A 13,633-nucleotide genomic window follows, 5' to 3' on the forward strand; every position below is an offset into this window, starting at 1 on the left:
CCCGATGCGGGGCTCGATCCCAGGACCCTGGGATCATGACCTGAGCCGAAGGCAGACGCTTAACGACTGAGCCACTCAGGCGCCCCTAAATAAATAAAGTCTTAAAAAAAATACACAGGTGCCTCTTTCACTTGGGATCTGGCTTTCGGTCCTGGTCGAGTGTGTGACGTGGAGCTCTAGCCCCTTTTGTGATTAACACCATTCTTGCGCTGGGTCCTCAAAACACAAGGTAACTGAGTCTGAATTCCATGCAGGCTGGTGGGTTGTGCTACTGCTCACCTTGGAGTGTGGGGAGGATCTGAGCCGTGGAAGCGCTTAGGTGAGAGAGAAGATGTCTTAGTCGGCTTACCCAGTCGTACACCCAGCACAAAAAGCTGGTAGTGGTGAGCGCCCATGGTCTCTCTGTGTTCTGCTTTGGGGTTCTGGAGCGGATCCAGAATCAGTGTGATATTCAAACTGTTGCACAACGGCTGAAGAAGATGTTGGTGTATTAAACAATTCAGAGTATTCTTTCAGGTATACATAGGTAGGCCCAGATGTAATAAGTGTGAAGCATAATGCCAATTCTTTACATTGACTGCTAGAATCATCAAGGATTTTCTTCTCTTTTCTTAATGATTTTTTTTTTTTTAAGATTTTATTCATTTATTTGAGACAGAGAGAGCACATGAGAGGGGGGAGGGTCAGAGGCAGAAGCAGGCTCCCCGCCGAGCAGGGAGCCCGATGCGGGACTCGATCCCGGGACTCCAGGATCGTGACCTGAGCCTAAGGCAGTCGCTTAACCAACTGAGCCACCCAGGCGCCCCTTAATGATTTTATTTTTATAAATAGTTTAGAAGACCTTTCAAGGAAGTCAGCGAGGACTTTCAGGTTCATTTAGATAATTTTGATTTAAAACTTTGATACTCAATAAGTATGTATTCCCTTTTGTTTTTAATGGAAACTTTGAATGTTTTAGAAAAAGAACTCTTTTGAAATTATACATGGAAGCAATTTTAATTTTTTATTGTTTTCACTTACTTTACATTTTGATAAAAATATTTACATTTGTTCACCTTAAATTCGATTGCATTTTATTTTTGATCCTTGAGGTCAGTGTGCTCCAACAGAAATAAAACGCGAGCCATGTATGCAATTCAAAATTTTCTAGTAGCCACATTAAAGAGTAAAAAGAAGCAGGTGAACTTAATTTTAATAAAATATTTTCTTTTTTTTTTTTTTGATTTTTTTTTTTTTTTATTCATGAGAGAGCGAGAGAGAAAGGCAGAGGGAGAAGCAGGCTCCCAAGGAGCAGGGAGGCCGATGCGGGACTTGATCCCAGGACCCTGGGATCATGACCTGAGCTGAAGGCAGACGCTTAACCATCTGAGCCACCCAGGCACCCTAAAATATTTTCTTTAACTGACTACACCCCACATATTATCATTTCAACATGCAATCAATATGAAAAATCATCGAGCTATCTGACATTCTTTTTTCCAGACAAAGCCTTTGAAATCTGCATTTTACACTGACAGCACGCCTCGATTTGGCCATATTTCAGGTGCTCAATAGCCCCATGGGGCTGATGGCTTGCATACGAGACAGCCCAGGTCTGGATCACTGATGATGAGCCGTGTCAGTGTGCGGATGGGAATATGGAATGGCGACTTCCATTTGTCCCTCTGCCCAGGGCTTGCCTGCCTCCTTCCCGTTGGATGACCACAGACCTTCCCTCCTCCCAGCATGAGTTGTCCCCAGTTCCCAAAGCCTGTGCTGTGGGTGCCCTAGAGGTTTCTGTGGCTTGCCCAGGGTTTGTGGCGGCTGGCCATGCCACATCTGTTGTGAAGCTGTCACTCTTGACTCTGATAGCCAAGTGATGCGAGGACGTTGTATTTGGAGAGAAGGTCCAAGGGCCGAGGATGTGTCTCTGAAATCGATACCTCTGTTTGTTTCCCTGGCTGTCAAAACACTGGGAGTGTCCACTGTCAGCCTCCTGCTGGGGGGCTCTGGAGCCCTTAGGACCCACGGCAGGGGTCCCCCAAACTCCTCCCTTTCCCAGGAGGCTAAATGCTATTTGAGCCCTGCTCAAGTCTGTCAGTGACCTCGGCAAATGGGTAAATTGTGTCTCTATTAGCACCTCTGTCTTCATGTCAGGGCTTGTTTATTTCACAGATAGATGGCAGTTTCCTCTTCACGGCCTGATAGTGCATCAAAGTGACACTAATGAGATTTGACAGTGTGGTTACTCGTGTGTGGAGGCCGGAGAGCAGAAGAGGGAAGGGTGCGTGCTTTCAAAACAGGAGGACTTGGGTTCAAATCCTGCCCCTGCCACTTAGCTCTGAGCTGGTGCAAGTCCCCTAGCTTCTCTGAGCCTGTGCATTGGAAATCATAACAGGACCTTACCTATAGGGTTATTGTGCAGATTAAATAAGATAATGCTAGTAAAGCTCTTGGCTTGGAAGAAGCAACCAATACATACTAGTCATTGCTGTTCCTTTTCTCCTTCTCCTTCAACTCTGGTTAATTGTGTTAGTGCTCACTGGATGGATGAAGAAGTCCTCAAAAAGAATGGAATTAACAAACTGTTGGGAGCCGAAATCTTCCTGTGGATTTAGTAGACATTGACTGAGGTGACACCCTACTCTGTGTCCAGACTTTGTTCTAGAAGCAGGTGGCAGAACAGGGAGGCTGGAAATCAGGCCCTGCCTGGGGTGAATTCACTATCCAGTAGAAAAGCAGAGCTCCCAGCGAACTCTGGCAGCTCAGGGAGTGCGGGCTGTGATGGGGTGCACAAGGGCCAAGGGGAGCCGGGAGACCCAGTAAAAATGCTCAGAGAGGACCAACTTTGGCACTTTGGGGGAAGAAGGCTGGATGGGAGTGTCACGTGGTCATACGATGGTCATCCGTGAACCCAGTAGTAAATACTTGTTGCCCTGAGAGTAATATTACCTCATACTGTCAGGGACATTTTTGTTTGATGACAGGCATTAGCCAACCCATAATAGTTTAGTCATGACAGGTACCTTGAGCCAATCCTATCGACTAGTGTGAGTTCAGTTTTAGGAAGGGATTGACTTTGATGCCTTGTGTAACCTGATCAGTCGGGGGTCCAACAAAGGACAGAATTCATCGGGGATGGTTTCCATGAAAAGATGTTAACGAAGGGATTAAGTGTGGAGTGTGAGCAGGGTTAAGGGAACAAATAAGCTGAAGCACCTAGGAAGCCATAGAATACAGAGGTGTTCAACCCAGCAGATGAGGACAACACTCTCAAGGATGACAGAGCAATGAGGCGGCAGGAACCTGGGTCCTTCTGTGACCTCTTGAGGCCGAGTCCCCTGGTCTGTCTGGACTGCCCACCTACCTCTGTACAGTGACGTCAGAGAGAGACAGACAGCTGTCCATTCTTGCCAATGCAGTTTGGCATGTGTGTTGCAGTGATCCGCTCTAACGCATTCGAGGGCCAGTGTGGTTGCCCTACGGGGAGTGAGCGGGAGAGTGTGAGCAGCTGAGAGCGCCTCTGACCACAGGGTCCTACAGCCATGTTTGCCTAAAGGAGTTTGGATTTTATTCTAGGGAGGATGCTTACATGATCGAATTTGCATTTTTAAGAACATTTTGACTGGTATGTGGGGAATGGAATGGAACAAAAGGTGAACCAGTGAGGGGCCATTCTGGTAGTTCAGGCAAGAGATGCCAGTGGTTTGGTCAAGGGTGGTAGGGGCAGGGGCACCTGGGTGGCTCAGTCGTTAAGCGCCTGCCTTCAGCTCAGGCCATGATCCCAGGGTGCTGGGATCGAGCCCCGCATCGGGCTCCCTGCTCCGCGGGAAGCCTGCTTCTCCCTCTCCCACTCCCCCTGCTTGTGTCCCCTCTCTTGCTGCATCTCTCTCTGTCAAATAAATAAATAAAAATCTTAAAAAAAAAGAAAAAAGGATGGTAGGAGCAGCGTGTGAGAAGGGAGTCACACTCTAGATGTGTTTTGATGGTAGATTATAAAGGATCACCTCATAACTTTGACTTTGAGGGGTTTTCGTGTTCAGGAATAAATGAGTCATATAAAGTGTTTAACACAGGCCCTAACATAGAACTAGTATTGTTGCTGTTTCCATAAAGGCTTTCTGACCCTGATGATGTAACTTATCCCTGCACAAGGTGCTGATGGATTGAGTTAGGAAAGGAGTTCATGTTTTACTAAGCAGCTGGCTCCTTTGGTATCTGTCTCTGCACATGGTCTCAGAGTGTCCCTGAGGCCAGACTTGGGGAGAGAGGACAGCCCAGACCCAGAGAGACCCTCATCACTGCAGGGAATCTGGGTTACAGTGGGTTGAAAATTCACTCGCTCTGCCCGTCCCCATATAGCACCTACTGTGTGCTAGGTGGTGTTTAGAAACTGAGGGGAAAGTGACAACAAGATATATCATGTCACTGCCCTCATGTTGCTGCTCTTCCTTTCACTGGGATGTACAAAGAAAGGGAGGCACCTTTATTTTCCATTAGCTCATCTAGTCTCCCCCACAAGCCCTACTGCCCAGCCTGCTGGGAATTCAGGACACTTCATTTGCTAAATAATAAAATCTCAGTCTCTTCCCAGTTAAAAGCTCAAGCCCTCAGAATTCTCTCTTCCCCAACAGGGATTATGGATGTACCTAAGGGTTTACTGCAAGAGGCAAGGTGGGCAGGGGGTCTGGATGGTGTGCAGCCCCTTGAGCTTGGCTGCTACTGATGTTGGACATGATTTCCTTCCAGATGCCTAAGTGGGTAAAGAGTAAAGTGCCCCACTTTTCACTCTGTCCCTGGCACACTATCTTACACAATGGAGGTTACCATCTGTAGGCCTCACCACCAGCTCCCCTTCCTCGGTCTTCTTCTTCAACCATCCACTTGCTTTTCCTTTCATACCAGAACATCCTCTGAGCCTCCTGTTACGGGATTTGGCCTTCCTTTCCCATTTCTCTGGGGCCATACTGACAAAATGACTTCCAGGTAGGGTTGACTGATGTATAAGTAAATTTTTAGCATAAGTATGTTCTCTGCAATATTTAGGACATATTTATACTAAAAAATTGTTGGTTATCTGAAATTCAAATCTAACTGGTGTCCTATATTTTCTCTGATACTTCTACTTCTAGGGAACTTGGCTATGGCAGAGAGCAATGAAAAACACAGCCATATACTTTTCAAAATATTATGCCTCAAATAAGGCTTAGTCCCTGCTGGTCTCTTGGCTGGACAGACTTACAGGGTTTTCAGAAAGAAAGCTTCACTCCACCTCCTCCCTAGCATAGGCTGTTTCTGGTTCCTTAGAGGAATTCACTGTGTGTGTGGTATGTGTGTATGAGAATGGGGGGCAAGGGATGGTGAAGGGGCCACCTTTGGCTTCCTGTCCTTCACCCCCCAATCTCACCAGGCAGGCTCCCTGGGATGTGGGCAGCCCCATCCTGCTGGCTAAGTGATTGCTTACCTAGAATTTTTATGAGGACATTTTTATTGAGCTGTAATTGAAAAGAAGCAAAATTCCAGGACATTCCAGATTTTTCTCATAAGCCTCCTTCAGAAATGTGTGTGTGTATATGTGTGTGTTTGTTTGTGTGCATGAATACTCATAGACTTTGGCCAGACCACAACAGAGTTTTTGTTGAAAAAATGAGGAGGTGTGTGCGTGCGTGTGTGTGTGTGTGTGTGTGTGACATTTAATTTTTCTCTCTTTTTCTCTAAATTAAAGACCGGAATAAAGATGAGCCGGGAGTCCGGAGAGCCTGTAAAACTCTCTTCATTAAGCAAATATTCTACTGTTTGGAGAATTGGGGTTTTATGTAAGAGGGCTGCATTTGTCATTACAGCCTAATATCCTAATGTAAGTTTACAACCATACTTAAGAAACCTGTAATAGAATGCAGAGCCTGTTATGTATGTAAAACTGCTTGGCAAAAGTTTATAAATCATACGCATTTATTTTAAAGAATGCAAAAGTAAATCCAGATGATGGCCTTTTAGAAACAGGCTGGGTGTGACCATCATATTGTGCCCCATTGCGCCCCATTGCTGTTCTGAGAAGCTTCAGGAAAAGACTATGTGTCTCTTGGGGTCTGTGTGAGCAGCCTTCTCACCCTCCCTGTTCAGGAAAGTTAGAGATCCAGATCTTCTTTCCCAACCCCCTGGAAGGAAAGAAACTCAAGCTTTTGTTGAGCACCTACTATGTTCTAGGTGCTGGTTTTCATCCTCACACAGACCTGTGTGATGCTCTTATCCTTCCCATTTTTACACTTGAGAAATGTGAGGTTCAGAGGGGTCAGCTACCTACTCAGGCTCACATAGGTGGTTAAAGGACAGTGTCTGAGTGAAAACCCAAGTCCATGTATATCCAAGGTGCCTGTTCTTCCTGTCACTCCCTTCCCACCCCAGGCAGCTCAGCTTGGTGGTGGTAGTGATATATGTTACTGTCTCTGTGGCTAGACACACAGCTACCTCTCAGAAGGGACAAAGCTGGATTGAGAGTGAGGTAGGTGTGGCCGGGCACCTCTGTGGTGGTCATTTCTGGGACAGTCCTGAATCCACTGACCCATTGTCCTGCCAGAAGGACTCATCCTTGTCCGGCCGTGCCTGTGGTCTGATTAAAGTTCATGACATGAATAGATGAGGTTCTTTCAGGCCAAAAGTTAGATTCAGAATCGAGTGACCTCAGAGATTCATTGAAAGAACACACTTGAAAACAAGGATCTCCTGAAGAATGGGAATGTCCCCCAGGCTATACCATGACTCTGGTGACCAGGTTAACATGGGGTCTCATCAAGTGGAGACTGCTCCTCATCCCATGGCTCTGGCTTTCAGTGGCCTTGGCTTTGCCCCGCTTGGCTTCTGATATTCTTGTAGCTACCAGCTGACTCCCTCTGCTTCTCTACTTTGGGACTCCGCTGCCTTATGGCTTCTGCTTCCTGACTCCTCTTGGGGTTGCTCCCCACCCCTCCTGCTACTGTCTCACACTCAAGCTCTCCAAAGGAGAGGACCTCACTGGGTCGGCAGTCTTGTCCAGGAAAGAGCACCCACTGGGGGCAGCCTCCCACATTAGACCACCCCACAGACCTCTGGCTCCCTGTGGGTCAGGAGCTTTAACAGTTAAGGCCAGGTTTGGCTGCAAGTAACAGAGACTTGAAAAATAGTGACTTCAACAGGACAAGCATTTCTTTCTTTTGTAAAGGAAATGTGGAAGTAGAGGCAGTCCAGGATGAGCCAATGCTCTTCCCACTTCAGGCAGCACCGTGAAGAGGAGAAATCAAAGGGCACTCCCGTTCCCCCTTTAAAGAGACTTATCGGGAGTTCCGCACATGAATTCCACTTATATCTTATTGGCCAGGATGTAGTCACGTGGCCACACTTACAGCAAGGGAGGTTGGGAGATGTTCTATGTTAGCTGGGTACATTGCCAGCCAGCTCATAACTGAGATTCTTTACCAAAAGGTGAGGATATTGGGAGCAAGTAGAAGTCAGTGCCCAGGTGCCCATCCTGATGCAACCATCTATACAGCACAGCCATATGGTAGAGAGTGTGTGATACCAGGAATACCTGAGCAAGGAATCCATGCTGGTATTGGCCTGATGGGGGCCTTGCATGGATGATACAGAGGGCATGTCTTTATCTGTGGTGTGTGGTCTAAAAGGAACCAGAAGCATCCCCTCATCTCTCCTAAGGTTCCCCTTAGTAGTCCTGTCTGCTAGTTCATCATTCCAGTAAAACCAATGCCTTCCCCAGCACCCCTTTTAAAGCATGCACATGATCCTGGGAAAACCAACCTGGACTCAATTATTTATGAATTTTCTCAGCCTAAGCAGCAACCCTCATCCCCAGTGATTCCCAAAGTCAGGACAGCCCTAGCAGTCAGCAGCACTGAGCCAGAGTCCTGGGAAGCTTGATAGCTAGTCTTCTGGGGTCCCAGCTGTGGGTCCCAGGAGCCCCATTTTAGGCCTAGAGGGTATAGGAGGCCAAGCCCGAATACCTGTACAGGGGTGTGAAAAGGGAAGGGTTTTGAGGGAGGGAGGACACACAGATGGGCTGATGAAAGGCTCTAAAGTAGCAGCTGGGGTGTAGGAAACCTCAGAGGAGGGGAAATTTGAACAGCCCCCCAGGAGAGAGGACCAGGCTGACCAGCCATCAAATGGCTCAGGAGGCATGGATGAGGACGTTAATGCAGAAGTCTGGGGGAATAAGCTGGGAAGAGCAGAGTGAGCTGAGGAAAGTGAGAGTACTGGGAGCTAGTCCCTCCTCCCAGCGAGCTGGCCCGAGGGCAGTACCTGGGTAGGGATGGGGTGGGTATTTTCCCAAGGCCCCAGTGGCTGTAGAGCCCATACTGGGGCTGCCCTCCCCACCCCCACCCTCCACCCCCCATGGGGGAGGCAATGGAGCAGGCAGCTGTCAAGACCAGGGAGCTGGAGGCCAGCAGATCCACAGGGGCCCCTGGTAGCCAGGAAGTCTCGGACTGCTCAGCGGCAGTCTTGGCCTGGAAGGTCGACTGGTTGGAGCTTAGAACAGAGAGAGGTGAGGAGGGGGATATGCCCTTTCTGGCAGCCTCTCCACCCTGCCCACCTCGGGGTCTTTGCCACCAATACTGCCCTGGAGCCCCTACCTTCCAATCTGGAGTATTGTCCTCCGTATTCCTCTGGAGATGTGGGAGCTCATCTTCATGCACTCTGTCAGCAGTGGAGTGGACAGATGTGGCTGCTCTGTCCCTTCCTCATTCACCCATTCCTCCGGAGGCTACATGGGTGTTTGAAAGCCAGGGCTTTCGGTCAGACCTGGCTCTGCTGCTGTGTTGGTTATGGATTCATACATAATAAACTACCTAACCCAAAATTTAGCATTTCCTTATATCACATGATTTTATGGGTCCTTAATTCAGGCAGGCTTGGATGGACTATTCTGTTTCATGTGGCATTGATGGAGGTCATTCAGTGGTACTTAGCTGCCAGACATGTTGGTCTGGAGAGTCCAAGATGGATTCATTTAAATCTCTAGTTGCCTTGGAAGGGAGGCTGGAAGGCTAGACTCAGCTGAGACTGTTGACCAGTTTGTTGACTCATGGCCTCTCTAGCATGGTGGTCTTAGGGCAGTAGGACTTTGTGTATGGTGGTTCAGGGCTCCCAGAGTGTTCCCAGGGACCCAGGCAGAAATTATAAGACATCTTCTGACTAGCTTCGGAAGTCCCAGAATGCCACTTCTGCTCCAAATTCTATTGGCAAGCAAGTAACTAAGGCCAACCCAGAATGAAGAAGGTTCAGGAAGTGTGTTATGATTCTACCACTACTAGCTAAGTGACCTTGAGAAAGCTTACTTAGGGCGCCTGGGTGGCTCAGTCGTTAAGCGTCTGCCTTCGGCTCAGGTCATGATCCTGGAGTCCCAGGATCGAGTCCCGCATCAGGCTCCCTGCTCAGCAGGAAGCCTGCTTCTCCCTCTCCCACTTCCCCTGCTTGTGTTCCCTCTCTCACTGTGTCTCTCTCTGTCAAACAGATAAATAAAATCTTAAAAAAAGAAGAAGAAGAAGAAGAAAAAGGGGGGGTGCCTGGGCGGCTCAGTTGTTGGGCATCTGCCTTCGGCTCAGGTGGTGATCACAGGGTCCTGGGATTGAGCCCCGCATCGGGCTCCCTGCTCGGTGGGAAGCCTGCTTCTCCCTCTCCCACTCCCCCTGCTTGTGTTCCCTCTCTCGCTGTGTCTCTCTCTGTCAAATAAATAAATAAAATCTTTAAAAAAAAAAAAGAGAAAGCTTACTTAAACTCTTTGAGTCTCAGTTTTCACAACCGTAAGATGGGAATAAGGCAATAGTATCAACCTCTTATGGCCAATGAGAATTAAATAATTACATATGTCTCATCAACAACTGCTGCATAAAAGCCTATTCATGATCACCAATACCCGCAGTTTCTTCTTCCTCTTGGGCACTCTGATGGACTACATTTCCCAGCCTCCTCTGCAGCTGGGTTTGACCATGTGACTGAGTTCTGCTCATAGAACTGGAGGGGACATGATAGATCTGGCCTCTACATTCTCCACGCCCTTGCTCCCCCTACCCTCCATGCCCCCACCAACCTGTGTTGTGAGGGAGAAATAAACTTTGCTTGTCGGAGCCATTAGCCTACCCTGACTAGGGCCCTGGTACATAATAAACTCTCAGTTAAAGTTAGGGGCTCTCTGGCCTAACCTCTCTACACTTATGTTCTCATCTATAAAATGGGGGTGATGTCAGGAACTTACCCCATAGGGTCGTGAGGATGTGAGGATGGGATGAAATAATATATAGTTTGGCTTAATGACTTAGCTCCTCTTTGATCACACTTATTTCATCTAAACACTATATACTATAAACCAGGTCATAATCACCTTTTTCTTAAAACAAAATTATCCATAATAAAGCCTCTTGAAGGTTTTAAAAGGATAACATATGAATATTTTAGGCCTGAAGCCATTATAATGGTACCATTTAAATTCAGAATTCTGGGGCACCTGGGTGGCTCAGTTGGTTGGGCAACTGCCTTCAGCTGAGGTCATGATCCCAGGGTCCTGGGATCGAGCCCCGCATCGGGCTCCCTGCTCAGTGGAGAGCCTGCTTCTCCCTCTCCCACTCCCCCTGCTTGTGTTCCCTCTCTAGCTGTCCCTCTCTCTCTCTCTCTGTCAATTAAATAGATAAATAAAATCTTTAAAAAAAATAAAATAAAAAAATAAATTCAGAATTCTTTCTAAAATCCATTTGATATGGGTTTCAAAACCTGAATATATAGAATAGGATGTTTCTAATTTTAAAAGATAGTCAGTTTATTTTTGACTTTTTAAATTAGGAAATATTTTAAGAAGAGGCACCTGGGTGGCTCAGTCACCTGGGTGTCCAACTCTTGGTTTCGGCTCAGGTCATGATCTCAGGGTCATAAGATCAAGCCCTGCATCAGGGTCTGTGCTCAGTGGGGAGTCTACTTGAGATCCTTTCTCTCTCTCTCCCTCTTCCTTTGCCCCTTTGCCCTGTTCTCATGCTTTTTCTCTCAACTAAATATATAAATCTTTAAAAAAAGAAAGAAAGCAAAAGAATACAAAAGAAAAGATGTAACAAGCACCTATATTCCCACAACTCAATATGGTCAAATCTTAATATTTTGCTATATTTGATTTGTGTTTTTTTTCCTAAAGAAATAAAACTGGGGGGAAAATGATGTATCTAAAGCACTTAGCATAGTGCTTGGCATATGCAAAGCAGTCCATAATTGTCAGCAAGTTTCTCTAACTTTTTATTTTGAAATAATTTTATATTTACAGTTATAAAGCTAATAGAGACATTTCTTGTATACCCACCACCCAGCTGCCGCTCACGTTAGCCTCTTACATAACCATGACCTATTTATCAAAGAGATCAAAATTGGTGTCACACTATTAACTAAAACACAAACTTTTCAGATTTCACCAGTTTTTCTACTTATACCCTTCTGTTCCAGGATCTAATCCTAAATACAGTGTTGCATTTAGGTCAGTTCATTTTTAATCATTTGTTCAACACTCTGAGAACACAGCCGACTTTCAGCCAGGGGCCCATGGACTATGTACTGTGACAATAATCACAGTTCTCCTTTTGGGAAGCTCTCCACATGTTGCATAAAGCACTTCCTATATTCCGCATGTAATCCTTACAACAATCCTGTCATGACTCTCACGTTACAGATGAGAAAACTGGGTTATGGAGAGATGCACTGAGGTCACACACCTCAGCTAAAGGGCAGAGGTAAGATTTGAACCCAGGTAATCTGGCTCCAAGGTCATTCTCTTAATAATACCCCCACTTCTATCATGAGGCTGTTCTAGAGAAGAAGGGGGAGCAGATGCATCATCGCAGACTTCCCAGGAGAAGCATGGCAGGCAGGAAGTCTTCCTGATGGAGATGCCAATCTCGAGCTCAACCTCTGTTTCCTCAGATGCTCTGGGGAATGTTTGGCCTTCCTACCACGTGCCTCCTCAGGGCTTCCCTCCCTTTTCTCCCTGCAGCCTCAGATTCTGAGCCCAAACCTCAAAGCTCCAAGGTGACTTGCTGAAACCCAAGCCCCAGGGTGTGGCTCTGTCCTAGATTCTGGGCACTCCCAGCCCAGCCAGCAGGGACAGGCTGCCCACACTCATAGACCTGGATGTTGATTTAGAGACTGACTGCTGGAACCACTATTTTGGGTCCCGCTGACGGTGCATGAGCGAGAAATAGCAACAAGGGCTGAATTGTCAGGCACAGGGGCATCCACAGGAATTGGGGGTGGGCAGATGGGTGTGTTGAGCAGGGACTAGCTTTGTCTATTCTGGAGAATAGGCGCCACCAACCTGAGGATGACCTGAGAACAGTTTTCCATCCCCAGATTGGAGAGGGGCCCTGCCTGCTTGGGAGCCGCAGCACCAGCGCTTCTGCAATCCTCCAGCTAGGATGTATGTTTACCCTTTGGAAAAGGCTCAGAGAGCACCTCAGGTAGCTGACAACCAGCTGGGATTAGGACCAAGGGCTATAGGGAGGAGAGCAGGAAGCTGGCTGGGCAGTACTGGCCTTTTGAGGCCAGAGCCCAGAGATTCTTCATCCCCGGGGCACATTCCATCCTCATTTTATCTTCTCTGAGCCTTGGGTCATTCAATGATAAAACGGGCATGTTCATCCCTACGGATCAGACAAGGCAGGTTATGTTTGTGCAGTTTATGAATTGCAGAAGGAGGAATGGGGGCTAAGCACAACTTGTGCTCAACTCACTCAGAGGGGCACCCCAGCTTGGAGCTGCGTCTGCTTGGGAGAAAGGGACACCTTTTCCTCAACCAAGCCCAGCAGTGATAAGCCTGAAAGGCTGATTTGCTCCAAGAAGGCACTTTTTAAAAAAATTTAATTTATTTATTTGAGAGAGAGAGAGAGCACTAGAGAGTGAGAGTAAGCAGGAGCGGGGTGGGGTGGGGCAGAGGGAGAGGGCAAAGCAGGCTCCCCGCTCAGCAGGGAGCCCTATGCAGGGCTCAATCCCAGGACCCTGGGATCATGACCTGAGCTGAAGGCAGACGCTTCACCAACTGAGCCACCCAGGCTCCTGGAGGCACCTTTTTTGGTTGGTGCAAAGGGAAAGCACCTGCCCTCTGGAAATAGACCCGATGGCAGAGAAGGGCAAGGACCCCTCTGCGCAGAAGGCAGAGCTGGCCCCAGACAGCGCTGGGGGGGGAGTGAGGAGGAAGTGTCAAAGGTGGCCAAAGGAGAATGAGATGTGCTGGGAAGAAGGTGTCGGGGTGCTCAAGGGGTGAGTATGCAGGTGGAGCTCAGGGAAGAGGTGGGGCCCTCTGGAGGCAGGCCCACTCCTGGGGCCAGCGATGATTCACTCCCCCTGGCGACCTCTATAGAGAAGGCCTGGTGGCTGTGGGGACAACATGTAGTTGTGGTCCGCATGACCACAGAGCTCCACCTGAGGACGGGATTATAGTCAGAGTGTGGGAGCCACGGGAACCTTGAGACCATGAGTAGCCTGATCAGAGACAGCCACTTGAAAGAGAATGACGAGGCACCAGTAAATTATGATTCAGAGTGATGGGTGACATCACAAAAGGTGGATGGACATTTTGGCAGCCCAAGGATGAGCCCTTCTCTCAGGTTTAGAGGGTCCAGAAGAGCTAAACTGAAAC

Source organism: Mirounga leonina, unplaced genomic scaffold, assembly GCF_011800145.1.
Source record: "Mirounga leonina isolate KUSES-001 unplaced genomic scaffold, KU_Mleo_1.0 Mir_114, whole genome shotgun sequence".
NCBI classification, from domain to species: Eukaryota; Metazoa; Chordata; class Mammalia; order Carnivora; family Phocidae; genus Mirounga; species Mirounga leonina.